General features: G+C 33.5%; 1 pseudogene; it reads right to left on the reverse strand.

Annotated features, from left to right (window-relative positions):
* Positions 1–7930: 7930 nt before the first annotated feature.
* On the reverse strand, positions 7931–8103 carry LOC117172211 (annotated as a pseudogene).
* Between the last annotated feature and the right edge of the window lie 6336 nt (positions 8104–14439).

Raw genomic sequence — 14439 nt, forward strand, 5'->3', positions numbered from 1 at the left:
CTTCTGATTGCCTGTCGGGTGCTTTCTCAATTAGGCTATTAGTTCATGGTAACTCTTCAAATAACAGAAAATAATTAACGACATTTTTGACAAGATGAAAAATAAATTTAAAAAAATTTTAAATTATATTTTTCTGACAAAAAGATCTAACAAACGCTCCACTAGGAACTTATCAAAAATGATGTTAATCATTTTTTGTTATTTAAAGAGTTAACTTGATCGATAGTTTTTATTTTTATTTCCACAGATTGTGGAGCGAAATCTGCACTGATTGATAGTAATTATTCTGCTGATAATACAGATCTCCTTTAAAAAAAGATTATACTTAATTTATACTTAAGTACATCAACCGCATCAGGCACAAAATTGCACACATTATTTCTTAAAGATACCATAGAAACGGAATAAAACATACAATAGTAATTCATAACCCCTGCAGGGTAGGTGCGAATCACTCAGAGAACTGCTTCGACCCAGTTTTCTGATCAATCTCACTAGCGATCACCAGAAGTGAAAATACTTACATAGTAATCATGTAAGGCTGTCCACTCGGGCACATTCGTATCCAAAGTATTTTGTTGCAGGTGCCATACACTCCACTGATCCTTTTTATTAATTATTTGTCGCCACACTTTTTTGTCCTGGAATACCTCTCTGACTTTCTTTACGTCCATGCATTTTCTCATGCAAGGCTTATTGTTTCTATAGCTTCTTATGTCTCTCAGAAATAGAGTCTCCTTTAAACATTCGAATAATTCTTTACTCGGTCTGCGTCTAGACTCACTGCCATGCACTTTACCTAGATATATTGTTTGTTCCTTGTTGTTGAGTTTACAGTTCGAAAGTGTACCTAATAGAGATCCTATTCCTGATCATCCTCCTTCCGGAACTTCTCATTTTCCTGAAAGATATCAATCTTCTGCAAGGTCTCTTTCTCTTGCTGCTCATCCCGCCGAGTCTTTTCTTCATGCCAAGTCCAGGTCTCCTCTTGCTAGAAATCATTCTCTTTGCACTGCGGTCAGACCTCCTCTTCCTGCCCAGTCTTCTGATTGTGTTAGGTCCACGCCTCCTCGTGCCATGCAAACTTCTTTGCGCGTGCTTAGATGTATACTTCAAAAACTTCAATTTATACGGCTTATTCCCAAGACGAATGCGAATCACCAATTGGAAATTTGGAGATACACTTTTCCTCGTGATAATCGAATTCGATTGAAAAAGGCCGTCATCTCCTTTGCCTCATGCCAACTTAAAAACAAAGTGTATTGCCAACGTTCAATGATGACATCTTTGCAATAATGGAGGATGAGAAAACAATTCATGGAACATATGCAATCAGACGTGAATATTATTATCTATATGAAAAACGGGTGCAGGTAAACATATACAGCTTGTCTCATTTCGTTCGATTTTCAGAGCCCCCCCTCCCTGCCTTGAAGCACGTCCCAAAAACAGAGACCCTCCCTCTTTTTCCATATTTTTACTTTTTTTCATCATCACCATCTGTTAATACCAGATGGTCTTCCTAGAAACCGCTGGATGGCGTTGCAATGGTCTGGATTACCGCGGGAGAATGTAAAATCGCCTACACACCATCAGATAGAGGATTTTTAAGAAATCAACCTCATTAAATAGAAATGATTGAATTTTAAAGAATGGACGTCCCAAAATTGATGGACGCCCTCCCCCCTTCTTGTCCACTTTTATCCGATTTTGGTACCCCCTCCCGGCTCACCAATTTTGGACGTTTTTTATGGACGGCCCCTTACTGGTTATTAAATGTGAGCAACCCCTGAACCTTAAAACTAGCTAAAAACCTGAGACGTAAATTCATGAAAAAACTCAGAAACTATACTCTTGTTACAGAAAACATCGTGTGCCGAGGCAGCGTAGTCCTTTTATGGGCTTGCGTGTTTACAAAAACTCAAGTTCGACCGTTAAAGGACTACTCTGCTGCCTTCCAGCAGGATATACTATTTAATAGAAATGCAAATCTCGAATAATAATTTATTTGATAGAAATTGTGGATCACCTAAGTTCGAGCTTAAATAAGATATTCGGAATTTTACATTTTATTCGATGTTGTATTTATCGCGCGCTTCGCGCTCGGTCTTTATATTTCTTCCGCATTCGTGGACACACAAAGACTGAGCGTGTTTCACGAGACCCCCTGAAACCGAAAATCATAAATATTCTAAAAGTTTTATTTTTTTATTTTCAATCTTATTTTTTACAATTAATAGAAAATCTACTCGTTCTATTTCAAAATAATTAATAACAAATTTATAGATCTTCTTGGGTGAACAACTTTCGTCTTTTAATTTTAGTGCATACCTTGTGTCGTTTTACAAAAAATATTTATTTAAATAAATGTATTAAAATAATGTAATTTTTTATTTAAAGGTTATATCTTACGATTAAGGAAAAAACTAAGTGTCCTCTAAAAAATTCTTCATTAAAAACTTGAATGAGTCTATTTATTTTTTTCATAGCTTGCGTTGTTTGTCAAAAAATTAATCTTTTTAGTTTTATTCATTTATGTACGAATAAACAAAAACTGCGCATCCTATAAAACAGTAATAATAAATATTTGTAGCCTTTTTCGTATAAACAAGTTTTTTTGCAGCTTATGTCGTTAGTCCAAAAATTTAATTCATTTGTAATTTGTAATTTTTAATATTCTTTTTTATGACTGAAAACGAAAACTACGCGTCCTATCGAAAAATGATTCTTAAAAAATTTGTAGATCTTTTTAGGGCGCGTAATTTTAGTTTATTCAATTTTTTCGTATCTTCCATAGTTACCAAAAAAACGGCCTCTTTGTAGGGCTTTCAAAAATCAACGTTTTTCTTCTCTTGACTTTTTTTCATATCATGCGTTGTTTGTCTTAAAATGTTCATTTTAGTTTTTTTTTTTGGATTTTGAAAATGCTCTAACTCTGATAATTTATTTTTTACAGAAAAAAGTCATTAAGATAAATTGCTTAAGTTTCTGAGTACGATAAATAACCGTTCATAGAAGTATGAAATCCTGAAAAAATGTGATTTCAAAAAGTTAAGGTACGATCAAATTTTGAATTTTCAACTTTTCGACCAAATTAAAAAAATTTGTTATGACTATTTTGTAGGGCTTTCAAAAATTAACGTTTCTTTTCTCTTGAGTTTTTCATGGCATGCGTTGTTTGGCTTAAAATGTTAATTTTAGTTTGTATTTTTGGATTTTGAAAATGCTCTAACTCTGACAATTTTCCTTTTACAGAAAAAAGTCATTAAAATAAAATTTTTAAGTTTCTGAGTACGATAAATAACCATTCATAGAATTTTGAAATCTTGAAAATATGTAGTCAAAAAAATTTTGAAAACGTGCTCTTTTTTTGAATTTTGATCCAAAATAGCTGGTTCACGAACTTGTTCTTTATTTTTAGGCCTTAAAAAAGTGTGCCAAAGCAGAATCCCATCTGATCAAATTTTCGAGAGTTATCGTGCCTACAGAATAAAGACTACAGACAGACAGATAAACACCTTCGTAAAAATAGTTTTTTCTGACTCAGTGGGTCTCAAAACGTGAAGATTTTATGAAAACCAACAAAGTGAAATTTTACATAAAACCAATACCTTCTCATTAGATGAGATGTAATAAAATCAACATTTTAAGTCAAAAAAGCATGATACGAAAAAAAGTCAAGACAGGAAAAACGTTTATTTTTGAAAGCTCTAGAAGATTATCGTGTAAAATTTTTGAATTTTGTCGAAAAGTTCAAAGTTTAAATTTGGATCATACAACAAATAATAAAAAAATCCAACATTTTATTTTGCGGGCAAGCTTTGCAAAATACGAAAAAAAGGAATTAACTAAAATTGCGCGCCCTGAAAAGATCTATAAATATGTCATTAATTACAAACGACACAAGCTATGTAAAAAAGATCATACAAAATTTGATTTCCCAAAAAATAGCGTAACCTCAGTCAAAATTTTCATGAATATTTTATGATAGGACACGTAGTTTTTGTTTTAATCGTAAAAATGATATTCAAAAATAAGAATTAAAATTTTTTGAAAAACGGCACAAGGTACGAACTAAAATTAACAGCCAAAAGTTGTTCACCCAAAAAATATCTATAAATTTGTTATTATTCATTTTAATATAGTACGAGTAGATTTTCTTTGACTCGGAAGAAGAAGATTAAAAATTGAAAAAATAAATGGAAAACAAGAGGCGAACAAAATTAAACAAAAACAAATTTTATTCGTGGAAAAACTACACAAGTTGCGATATAAATTTATTGAAATGATATACATTTTTCAAGGTGGGTAAGAATAAAATTTAATACAAAATAAGAAATAAATGTTAAAGTAATCAATAAAAATAAGATTTGTATTTTATTTTAAATTATCTGAATAATAGAACGAGGTACAAAAAATAAACATAATATACATTTGATATAATAGAGTTAAGCATAATGTGAAAAAGTTCACATCTTCGATTAAATCAAATGCGAAGCATGAGATAGGTGATGAAAACGTATTCCTTAAAGCTAATGGAGCTTTAACGAAAAAGAGAATTCACAATTACCAAATGACAGCTGTCGATGCTTTGAACTTTAATTTTAAGAGGCTTGCGCACAAATGTATGGTAATTACAAAGACCGAGCCCCTAAGAACAAAAATTATAACTTGAAGAAAATAGGTAATTTAAATTTCATAAATCTGATGTTAGCACAATTTAATTTCAGAGGTACGCAAATTTTGTGAATTATATTTTGTTTATAAAAATACGAATACAGATAAAATAAGATTGTCAGCACTGCAGAAAAATTAACGGTACCGCAAACTTTTTTGACCGGTTTTACAAAAAGATTTTTTTTAAGGAGGAGTCTAGGCTGCCTGCGCCAACAGTCTAGTTATGTAACCGATTATTCGTTTGAATGACCCCAATTGATATTGTTTTCTGAACTTTAATTGAGTTTGTCCAGAATTAATAAGAATTTAATTTAATAGTTTCGGGGGTTCGAGGAGTTTGCTAAGATTCTACTGTCTATTAATATCAGGGAGCAGTATATTATACTCAAGAGAAATTTCTATTCTAAAATATTAGAAAACATGAACACCCAGTGAAAAGTCCAGCAGAGGCGCCTTCTGTGAGGCTAATAGGGAAATTCGGTTAAAAATTCGTCTCTCTTTGGCAGAAACTACTCTTCTTTGTCCGAAATTTTAGACGTTTTAGGCGTACAGCGTCACCTCGTTGCTTTTGTTCTCACTGTCTTTTGCCGCAAAATGGCAGTATACGGTTGTCTACAATAATTATTTTTTAAAAATTCTTTTTTCAGAGTTGAGTTCACAGTCCAAAAGTATACGTGATAGCGATCTTTTTGATCCTCCTTGCGGTACTTCTAATTCGTCCGAGTCTTCTGCTCGTGCCAGGTCTAGATCTCCTGCTGCTAGAACTCCTGATCCGGTTTCTCGAGTCAGGCCTTCTCTCCCAGCCGAGTCTTCTGTTTGTGCTCAGTCTGGGTCTCGACGGAACAGGCGTGATTCAAGGCGTGTACTTGGACGTACATCTGAAGAACTTAAATTTGTTCGGCTTATTCCCGACACGAATCCGCATCGGCGATTTGAAATTCGGAGATATACTTTTCCTTGCGATAAACCAATTCAATTAAAAGCGGGCAATAATCTCTATCGACCCATGCCAACCGAAGAGCAAAGTGTACTATCGACGCCGAATGGTGACATCTTCGCAATAGTGGAGTATGAGAAACAACTTCGTGGAATATTTACAATAAGATATGAAGCTGCAATACCATATGAAAAACGGGTAAAAATAAACATGCACAGCGGTGATTTTGAAGATCTGACTTTAGAAGAAATCCACGAAGCTCCTTGCGGCAAAGATCGCCCAATCATTCAGAATTTCAGAATAGTTGTTATAGACGGTTTTCGCCCAGCACATACTTGAAATTTGTAAAAAAATGTAAAACTAAAACGTAATATCTAAAACTTTTTAGTCTTTGAACAACTTTTACAGTAGGCTAAAAATAAAACCAGTAAATGGTACAACATGTAAGACTTCAAGGTTTAAGAGCATTCTCTAAATATAAATTAATTTCAAAATAAAATATTGCTTACTCTTTTGTGAAATTAACATCTAGGGATGGGGGGCAGGAGTACGAAGATTCATCATTAAAAATGTGAACATCCCTGATGATAAATTAATCAAGCATTAGTCATTTTTAAGTAAGAGTATCTAATTCTAAAACCTTGTTAACGTTGTCTGTTAAAAATAGTCTCAAATACTTTTTCAGGTTCTCGAGACTTAAGTTCAACCGTGGAAAATCCGTTTCTGTTTTCTTAATACGAATAGGAGAGTATCTTCTTATACCTTTCTTCAGTCCTTTTTACAGTATAACGATTGCAAAGTTTATCTGTTCGATGAAATTAATTTTGCATAGTTAAGCACTGAATAAGTCCCTGAGATACTCCTATAAGTATTCCAATCAGTTCCCATACCTCTGAGCCTTAGGTCTATGGGTTTTCAAGATGAAAAATGTTCATGACTCATTAGGGTTGCATCCGACGATACACGCGATCTCTTGAACATCTTGTTGACACCTATCGTATTTTACCTAGGTATATTATCAGATCCATCATAAATTACTGTTGCGTTCTTTTTACTTATGCCTCTAACTGTACTACTGTACTACTCTAACTGACTTCTAAACGTCTTTTCCAGTTTCACCGAAGGTAACTACTAATCTTTGCTTTGAGCTATGCTTTTAGTTTTTGAAAGGATCCTCATGGTAATCCTTTTCAGCTCACAGTCTTAAATGTAGAATTTTGGACAGCAATCCTTCTGAGGGCTACCGTTGGTAACATGAATGCTTATGAAATCTAGGTTGTTCTGCATATATTTAAATCGCTATTTTGCTTGCTTGACACATCTCAAGCTTCAAGAAAATATATTTTTTAGGAACGCAAAGCAACTGAAAATGCAGTTTTTGGTAGGGTGTCCCGGTAGCATTCTGCAAAGGATTATATTCATCTACAGCGACCTGCTTACTGCCTTACAATTGTGTAAGCCTGATTGCATATCGAAAGCGACAAATAGAATTTTTTAAAAGCTTTTGAAAAATTAGAACTAAGGAAATCATCGACAGAACTAGCTGCTATAAATGCGTATTAGGAATTTAAGGGTTCACAAAAGCATTATCAGTGTGAAGTATGTTATCACTAATTTCACCTCAAATGCTCGAAATCTATAAGAACTTTCAACAGCTCAAACAAGTCTGTATCCACACTTGAGCTAAATCTTTGCTCGATTTTCAGCCTGCAGAGTGTACTAATAGATCTAAAAGTATGGCACTGATGTGGATCCGAAAATGTATACAGCCGTATGATAATATCTTAATGGGAATAAATGAACAAACTACCTAGCAAACATGGTTACAGAACAGATCTGTGACTGTTCAAGAACACAAAAGAACGTGTTCTAGAATAGTTCAGTAACAAGTTACTAACATGCAAATAACTGTGTCATCCCCCATACACTAGAACAATTCTGTAATAGTTCTAGAACAGTGTGACATATGCTCTGTAACATTTCTAGAACAATTCTAGAACCTGGTTACCAGTGTTATGTAATAATTCTGTAACAGATCTAGAACGCTGTGACAATCGATCGGTAACATGTCTAGAACAATTCTAGAACTTTGGTGTGCTACGTTGTAGAAAATCTAGGACAATTCTATAACAATTCTATAACAGTTTTAGAACTGATATTTATGAAATATGGAACAGTGTTATGTACCCCTCACAGCAATAGGATATCCCGGGATATTCTATTAGACCCCATTTATGTACCGGGTTATTCATGGGATAACCCGTCGGAATATCCTGCGAGGTGGAAATTATGATATCCCTATGGATATACTTTGATCCGGGATAGCGCGTACGCAGTCCCGACTAACAAAAATTATACGTCCGAGATATCCACATCAGGGATATTCGCAAGGGTCAGCTCGACCATAGTGTTAGCGAACTAATCTTTGTTCCTAATTCGTTCTAGAACAGTCTTATTGCACATTTCTAGAATAAACTTGAAAAAAATATTATAGAGAGTCTGTGATCAGTTTGTCCTAGAAAAATTACATAGCAACTGTTAAAGAACAGTGCTGTCACATAGTTAGAGAACAGTTCTGTTACAATTTTATCACAGTGTTCTAGAAAGCTGTTACCGGCTCTGAAACAGTTACAGAACGTGTTTGCTGGGTACCAACCTCTCATCTTTTTTAACAGAAGTTCAAGGGAAGTATGATGACTTGCATAATCGATTGAAGGCTTTGGAGCAAAAAGGAAAGAAAGTTTAGAAAACTTCTGCTAATATCACCAAAGAGGAAAATATCAATCTAATTGATAAACTAGATAAATGCACACGTAAACCCTCATAAACCTGAAAAAGATCTACTGACACTATTGAAATCAAGTGTTAATACTCTAAACCTATCAATCAATTCCGATGATGTATCAAATGTTTTTTCTAATTGGTTATGGGACTGCGGAAAAGCCTAGGTCAGTACTTGTTCGATTTGCGAGCAGAGCAGTATCCGGCCAAATCTTTCCAGCCAAAAGGTCTCACGAAGTACTTGAGATTAATGCGATTGACTAAAATTTTGGAGATTTTAGGGTATACCTCAACTACAATCGTTCACCTGAAACTTACTCTTTCTCCCTCTCTATCTCTCTGTACAAGAAAACTCAGACTCAGCTGAAACAGTTGAACGTATCAGCAAAAAACGTATGGACTCGCACTCAGGCTACTTACATAAGGCATCCTGACGTGGAATTACTATTTCGAGTCGCATAAAGATCTGAATTAGAGACACTTGTGTCCACGCTTAATGAATCTATTAACGACTTTTTAGTAGGAATTCCTGGATTTAACCTTATTCAATATGATAGAAAGGGTAGGCAAGCTGGAGGTGTCTGTATGTGTATACTCTAAAATTGAATGTGACGTATTAAGCAATGCTCGTCAGAATTCGACCCGGATCTTATTATTTTTCCTCGACCTGCATTTATGATTTTCGAAATTATGGCACCTATCACACCTAAGATCATGTGTGGCGATGGGTATCGCCTCCTGAATTCAGGATCCATTACTAATTTTGAAGCAGCATTTACTCTTTATTCCCTGGTATTTACTACTATCATAATTTTTGGTTATTTCAATGCAGATCATTGTAAATAATTTTATTCTTTGAATGGAATACTACAATTTTTATTTTTGAATAACTTCTCATTAATTTATTTCTCCCCTACATACTATACCGCCATCTCTCATGCCGGTTTGGATCTTCGCTCTGTAAATTATAATGACATGGTTACAGAGTATAGTCAAAGAGAAGTAAGTATCTATCTTATCTAATCACGACCTTAAACAAATTAAATAACAGTATGTGCCATCTTAACAGAAATCAATGTTTCTCGACCATTTTACCTTCCATAGCCTAAATATTGAGGACTGTTTATAGTACTTGAAATCACATAATTAGAATAGACTATTCTCTTTCTGTACTGATGATAACGTAAAGTTTTTAAATATATTTGAATTGGACTTAAATAAAAAACTCTATTCACTTCGTGCATATAAATTTAAGAACCCTGTTGCACCATGAATTAGGTCAACAATAAGGATTTTGATGAAGAAAAGAGACAGGCTATACAATGCCCCTAAGCATAATAATTTTCCCCATTTTATGTCACAATTGAGTTTTTCTCAAAACCACGCTTTTCGAATTGGCCGGCATGATATCTCAAAAACAATTTGTCCGATTGCTTTGCAATTTGTAGGGTAGATTCAGCACATGTGTACGAATAGCCTAAACCACGATAATTAAAAATTTACAAACCGTTTTTTTTCGTGCGGAAATAATCGACAAAAATCATGAAATTTGAAGAAACAAATTTCAAAACTGTGGAAATTACTCAATTTTCAATCTTTTTAAAATACCCTCTTTCAGACGATGGCCACAGCTTCACAGATTAAAATGCCATTTGGTTTTTTCGTTTCAAATGAGCCGTTCGCCCGGAATCAGGCCGGCCATGGATACACTTTTTTAATATGGGTGTCTTTGGAGTTGCGCCATATGCATTATAATAATGATTTTGGGTTCAAACTTGCACAATTTACTGTTCATATGTGAATAAATATATAGTGAAAAGTTCAAAGTTGTATATTGTTATCGTTCGTCAAAAAAATTCCCAAAAAACATTTTAAAAACGGGCCGTCACACGGGGTGACCTCCTTAATAGAGCCAATTAGGTATTAATTTCTCACTTCCTTGAGATCTTCAATCAATAACTTAGATCCTCTACTTGCCCTGACTCCTGGAAGAAAACAATCCTATAACCCATACCCAAAATGAAAAATCCAGTTTCTCCAAGCGATTATAGACCTTTCTCTTTACCTCAGAGAAGGCTTAAGAAAAGGTCATAGTTCTTAGACTGCATCACTTGAAAAGGCCACTGACATCAAATAAGCTACTTATTCTCGTGAAATAATCTTATTGTTCCGCTTTGACTTCAGTGAAGCGTTTCACTCAGCAGATCATGGCATTCTTCTTCGTAAGTTAAGAGAATGTTCCAAATAAAATCTTCCAAATGAAAAACAAGCTGTTATAAATCCTCATAACAACAAAAGATCTAACTGGCTTCCCCTAAATTCAGGAGTGCCTGAGGTATCTGTAATAGGGCAGCTATATTTTTAATTTCCTTAATTGATCCAAAAGGTTGCCTACGAATAGCATACCATATTATATATGCTGATGATCTAAAACTCTATATTTATTGCTCTTCCTTTGAAACATTTCAGCAAATTACTACTATGGATAAGATAATCGCCCTGCTTGTCTTATTAATAAACAAGAATAAGTTTCAAATGAAAGCCTCCAATATGAAAGCCATGATCCTAGGTAACACCTTTTTTCTCAGTGGTATCGTTCTAAATTCTCTAGAATATTGTTGCTTGAATTATGTTTACTATATGAATAAAAGTTTATTTTCATTGGATTCCAAAGACCAACGTGTATTTTACAAGATATTTAATTTAAAATGAAATTTCTTGAAAAGATGATTGAACATAATTATTTATAAGTTTTATATCGAAAATAACAATATTCTGAGCTAACTTTTTTTTAGAAAAATTCAAATATTATCGTTATTTTATTGTGCAATTAACTTCTATATATTAATCTAATGAAATATTATATGGTATTTCAAAAATGTATTTATGAAAAAATGTTTTGTGAAATATAAGTCAGTCTATGGAGCTTAAAGAAAATAAACTGTTATTTATCAAATATATGTTATAAATTTTTTTCTTGCTTAAAACCAGAAGGTAAACAATTTTAATACATTCTTGTGCATTCTTGTACTCATTCCAAAGTAGCAAGCAAAGTAGCACAGGGTGCCAATCTTGGCATCATTGTTTGAGAGACAACCGCAGACCCGGCGCACCCCGCGCCGCTTCCGTTACACCTACCTGCGGCGCGGCGTCAATTCTCGGAAGTACTATAGAAGGCAGGTCTATTGAAGGGTTTTACTGTAGTTTAATTTTCAACTGAAATAGATAAATTTTTAACAAAATAGTTAAATTATTAATAAAATGAGAACATTTTTATCTAAATTGATTAATTCTCAAGCGAAAATATAATAGGATACATTTTAGCTAAAAAGAATTAACAGTTAGCTAATAATAGTTCCATTTTCTTATTGGGTTATTTTATATCAGTACGCACGTAACTGGTGAAATAAAAAAAGGGAAAAGGCTGTGAATTATTCCGGGAAAAATTTTAATTTTTATAACTTACAGGCTGTAGAATAATGATTGAAATAAGCATTTAGAATAGAAAATAAAGTCAATTTTCCATTACGCTTTCTGATTTAAAAAAATCTTTTCTGTAGCTCTAAAATTTTGAGGTTCTGCATTTGGTTTAAAATTTATTTATAGCAATGATAAAATACAAAAATATGAAAATATCAAATTACAGTGACTCAAACTGGGCCAGTTTTGGGGCTGGATGAGGATGTGAATTAACCAGATAGAGTGCCGCCATTTCGAATGAAAACGCGTTTGTTTGTTCACGCCTGAGCGGCCGTCGCTGACCACGCGCGGATCCTTGTACTCCTTTTTGCGGCACGGCGTTAATTCTCGGAAGAACTATATCAAGGGTCGTTATCTCAGAGTTTCCCTGTATCTTGAAGTAATATTACTCCATTCAATTTATTCTATCAGAAATATTTTTGCTCTAGTCACAACACAGAAGATCGAATTGGAAAATTGTCATTTTTGTTGCACGTCTTCATTCATAAAAAAATAAAGACCTATTTCCAAAATTGATTTTTCAACTTCGAAATTTATCATTTCTGTTAGAAAATAACTGAATTCAATATACTACTTACAATGTTTTTCTTTTAAAGAATTTATTCGATCATTTTCGTGAAAAATCTTTCAATTACTGCATGTCAACATAGTTGGACCGCAAAGTGTAATTTATGATTTTCTATTATTTTTTAGGCTGCCGAAATTTTATTTTTCGATTTGCAATACAATTTAAAAAGTTGTTATGATAAACTTGTGGGACATTCAAAAACCAACATTTTTCTTTTGACTTTTTTTTATATCGTGCGTTATTTGGCTTAAAATGTTCATTTGCGTATGTTTTTTGGAATTTTGTTAATTCTATAACTCTAGTAATTTTTGGTTGTATCAACAAAAAAAAGATAGTCATTAGGATAAATTGTTCGTATTTTTGAATGCTATGAATATCCGAAAAGAGAATTAAGAACCTTAAAAAAATTTTTGTCAAAAATATTCAAAATTAGCTCACTATTTCAATTTGTATTTACTATTGGTTGGCTAATGAACTAATGAAAATAGGTCAAGAAAAAAAATGTTGCTTTTTAAATGCCCTACAAGATTATCATAACAACTTTTTGGATTTTCTTAAAAAACCGAAAATTCTAATTTTAATCGCATACAAAATAATGAAAAATCCAAAAATTACATTTTTTGATCAAACTATTCAAAATGCAGAAATTTTCAAGAATAATTTTAATTTCGAGGAAACCAGGAAATAACCAGTAATTTAAAGTCATCCCATATTTTCTAACCAAACGATTGATTTCGCTTAAACGTAAAAGATGATATAAATGTTGATGTTAGCTTAAAAATTTATTGTTTACATTGTGTATGTTTGAACATGATTCTAATGAAATATAAATACCTGCGAAGGACAAATTTGACGCCAATTATCTAAGAGATAACGAGTGTACGATAAAGATTTAGAATATTCAGGAGTCACATTATTATTCCAATACTTCACTACCAATTTATAAAAAAGTTCTTATAATTTGAAAAGATGAGGATGGTTTCTACTCTCGTCTTTTCCTTGGCGGTTATCTTCAATTCAATTGGTAAATATAATAATAGAACATATGTATAATTTTAAATTCACTTTTTTATTTTATTCACCTGCACATATGGTTCACTTATAATTTGTCATCCACAAATTAAATAAGGCGATTCGGGGGTTCAAAAAACTTAGTAAGATGCTATTGTTTCTGAATATTAGGGGGCAGTGGATTGTACATATATTTTTTTTTAATTAGAAAATAGGAGCAAGCAGAGGAAAGCCTAGTAGAGGCGCCATCCGTTAGGCTATCAGGGAATTTTTTTGAAAAAAATGCATCATAAGGTGGGTTTTCCTTTTAACATTTTTTATCTTTTTTATTTAAAAACTTATATATTTGGTAGAAAATTCATCTTCCCTTTGCGGAAACTAATCTTCTTGGTTCGAAATTTTAGACGCTTTAGCTGTACAGCGTCACCTCTTTGATTTTGTTTTTACAGTTTCTTACCCCAGAATGGTAGCATACCGTTGTCTACTATAATGAGTTTTTTTTTACTTTTGTAGAGTTGAGTTCACAGTCTAAAAGTCTACCTGATTGGGATCCTCTCCCTGATGATTCTCGTTCCGGATCTTCTCGTTCTCCAGAGAAACATCGTTTCTCTGCAAGTTCTCTTCCTGTTTCTACTAATTGCGCCGAGTCTTCTGTTCGTGCCAGGTCCAGATCTCCTGCTGCTAGAACTCATGATCCGGTTTCTACCGTCAGGGCTTCTCTCCCAGCCGAGTCTTCTGTTCGGGCTGAGTCTAAGTCTCTACAGACCAGGCACTATCAGTCACGGGTACTTGCACGTACACCCGAAGAACTTAAATTTGTTCGGCTTATTCCCGACACAAATCCGCATCGGCGATTCGAAATTCGGAGATACACTTTTCCTCGCGATAAACCAATTCAATTAAAAGTGGGCAATAATCTGTATCGACCCATCCCAACCGAAGAACAAAATGTACTATCAACCTCGAGTGGTGACATCTTTGCAAT

This window comes from Belonocnema kinseyi, chromosome 4 (assembly GCF_010883055.1).
Source record: "Belonocnema kinseyi isolate 2016_QV_RU_SX_M_011 chromosome 4, B_treatae_v1, whole genome shotgun sequence".
Classification (NCBI taxonomy): Eukaryota; Metazoa; Arthropoda; class Insecta; order Hymenoptera; family Cynipidae; genus Belonocnema; species Belonocnema kinseyi.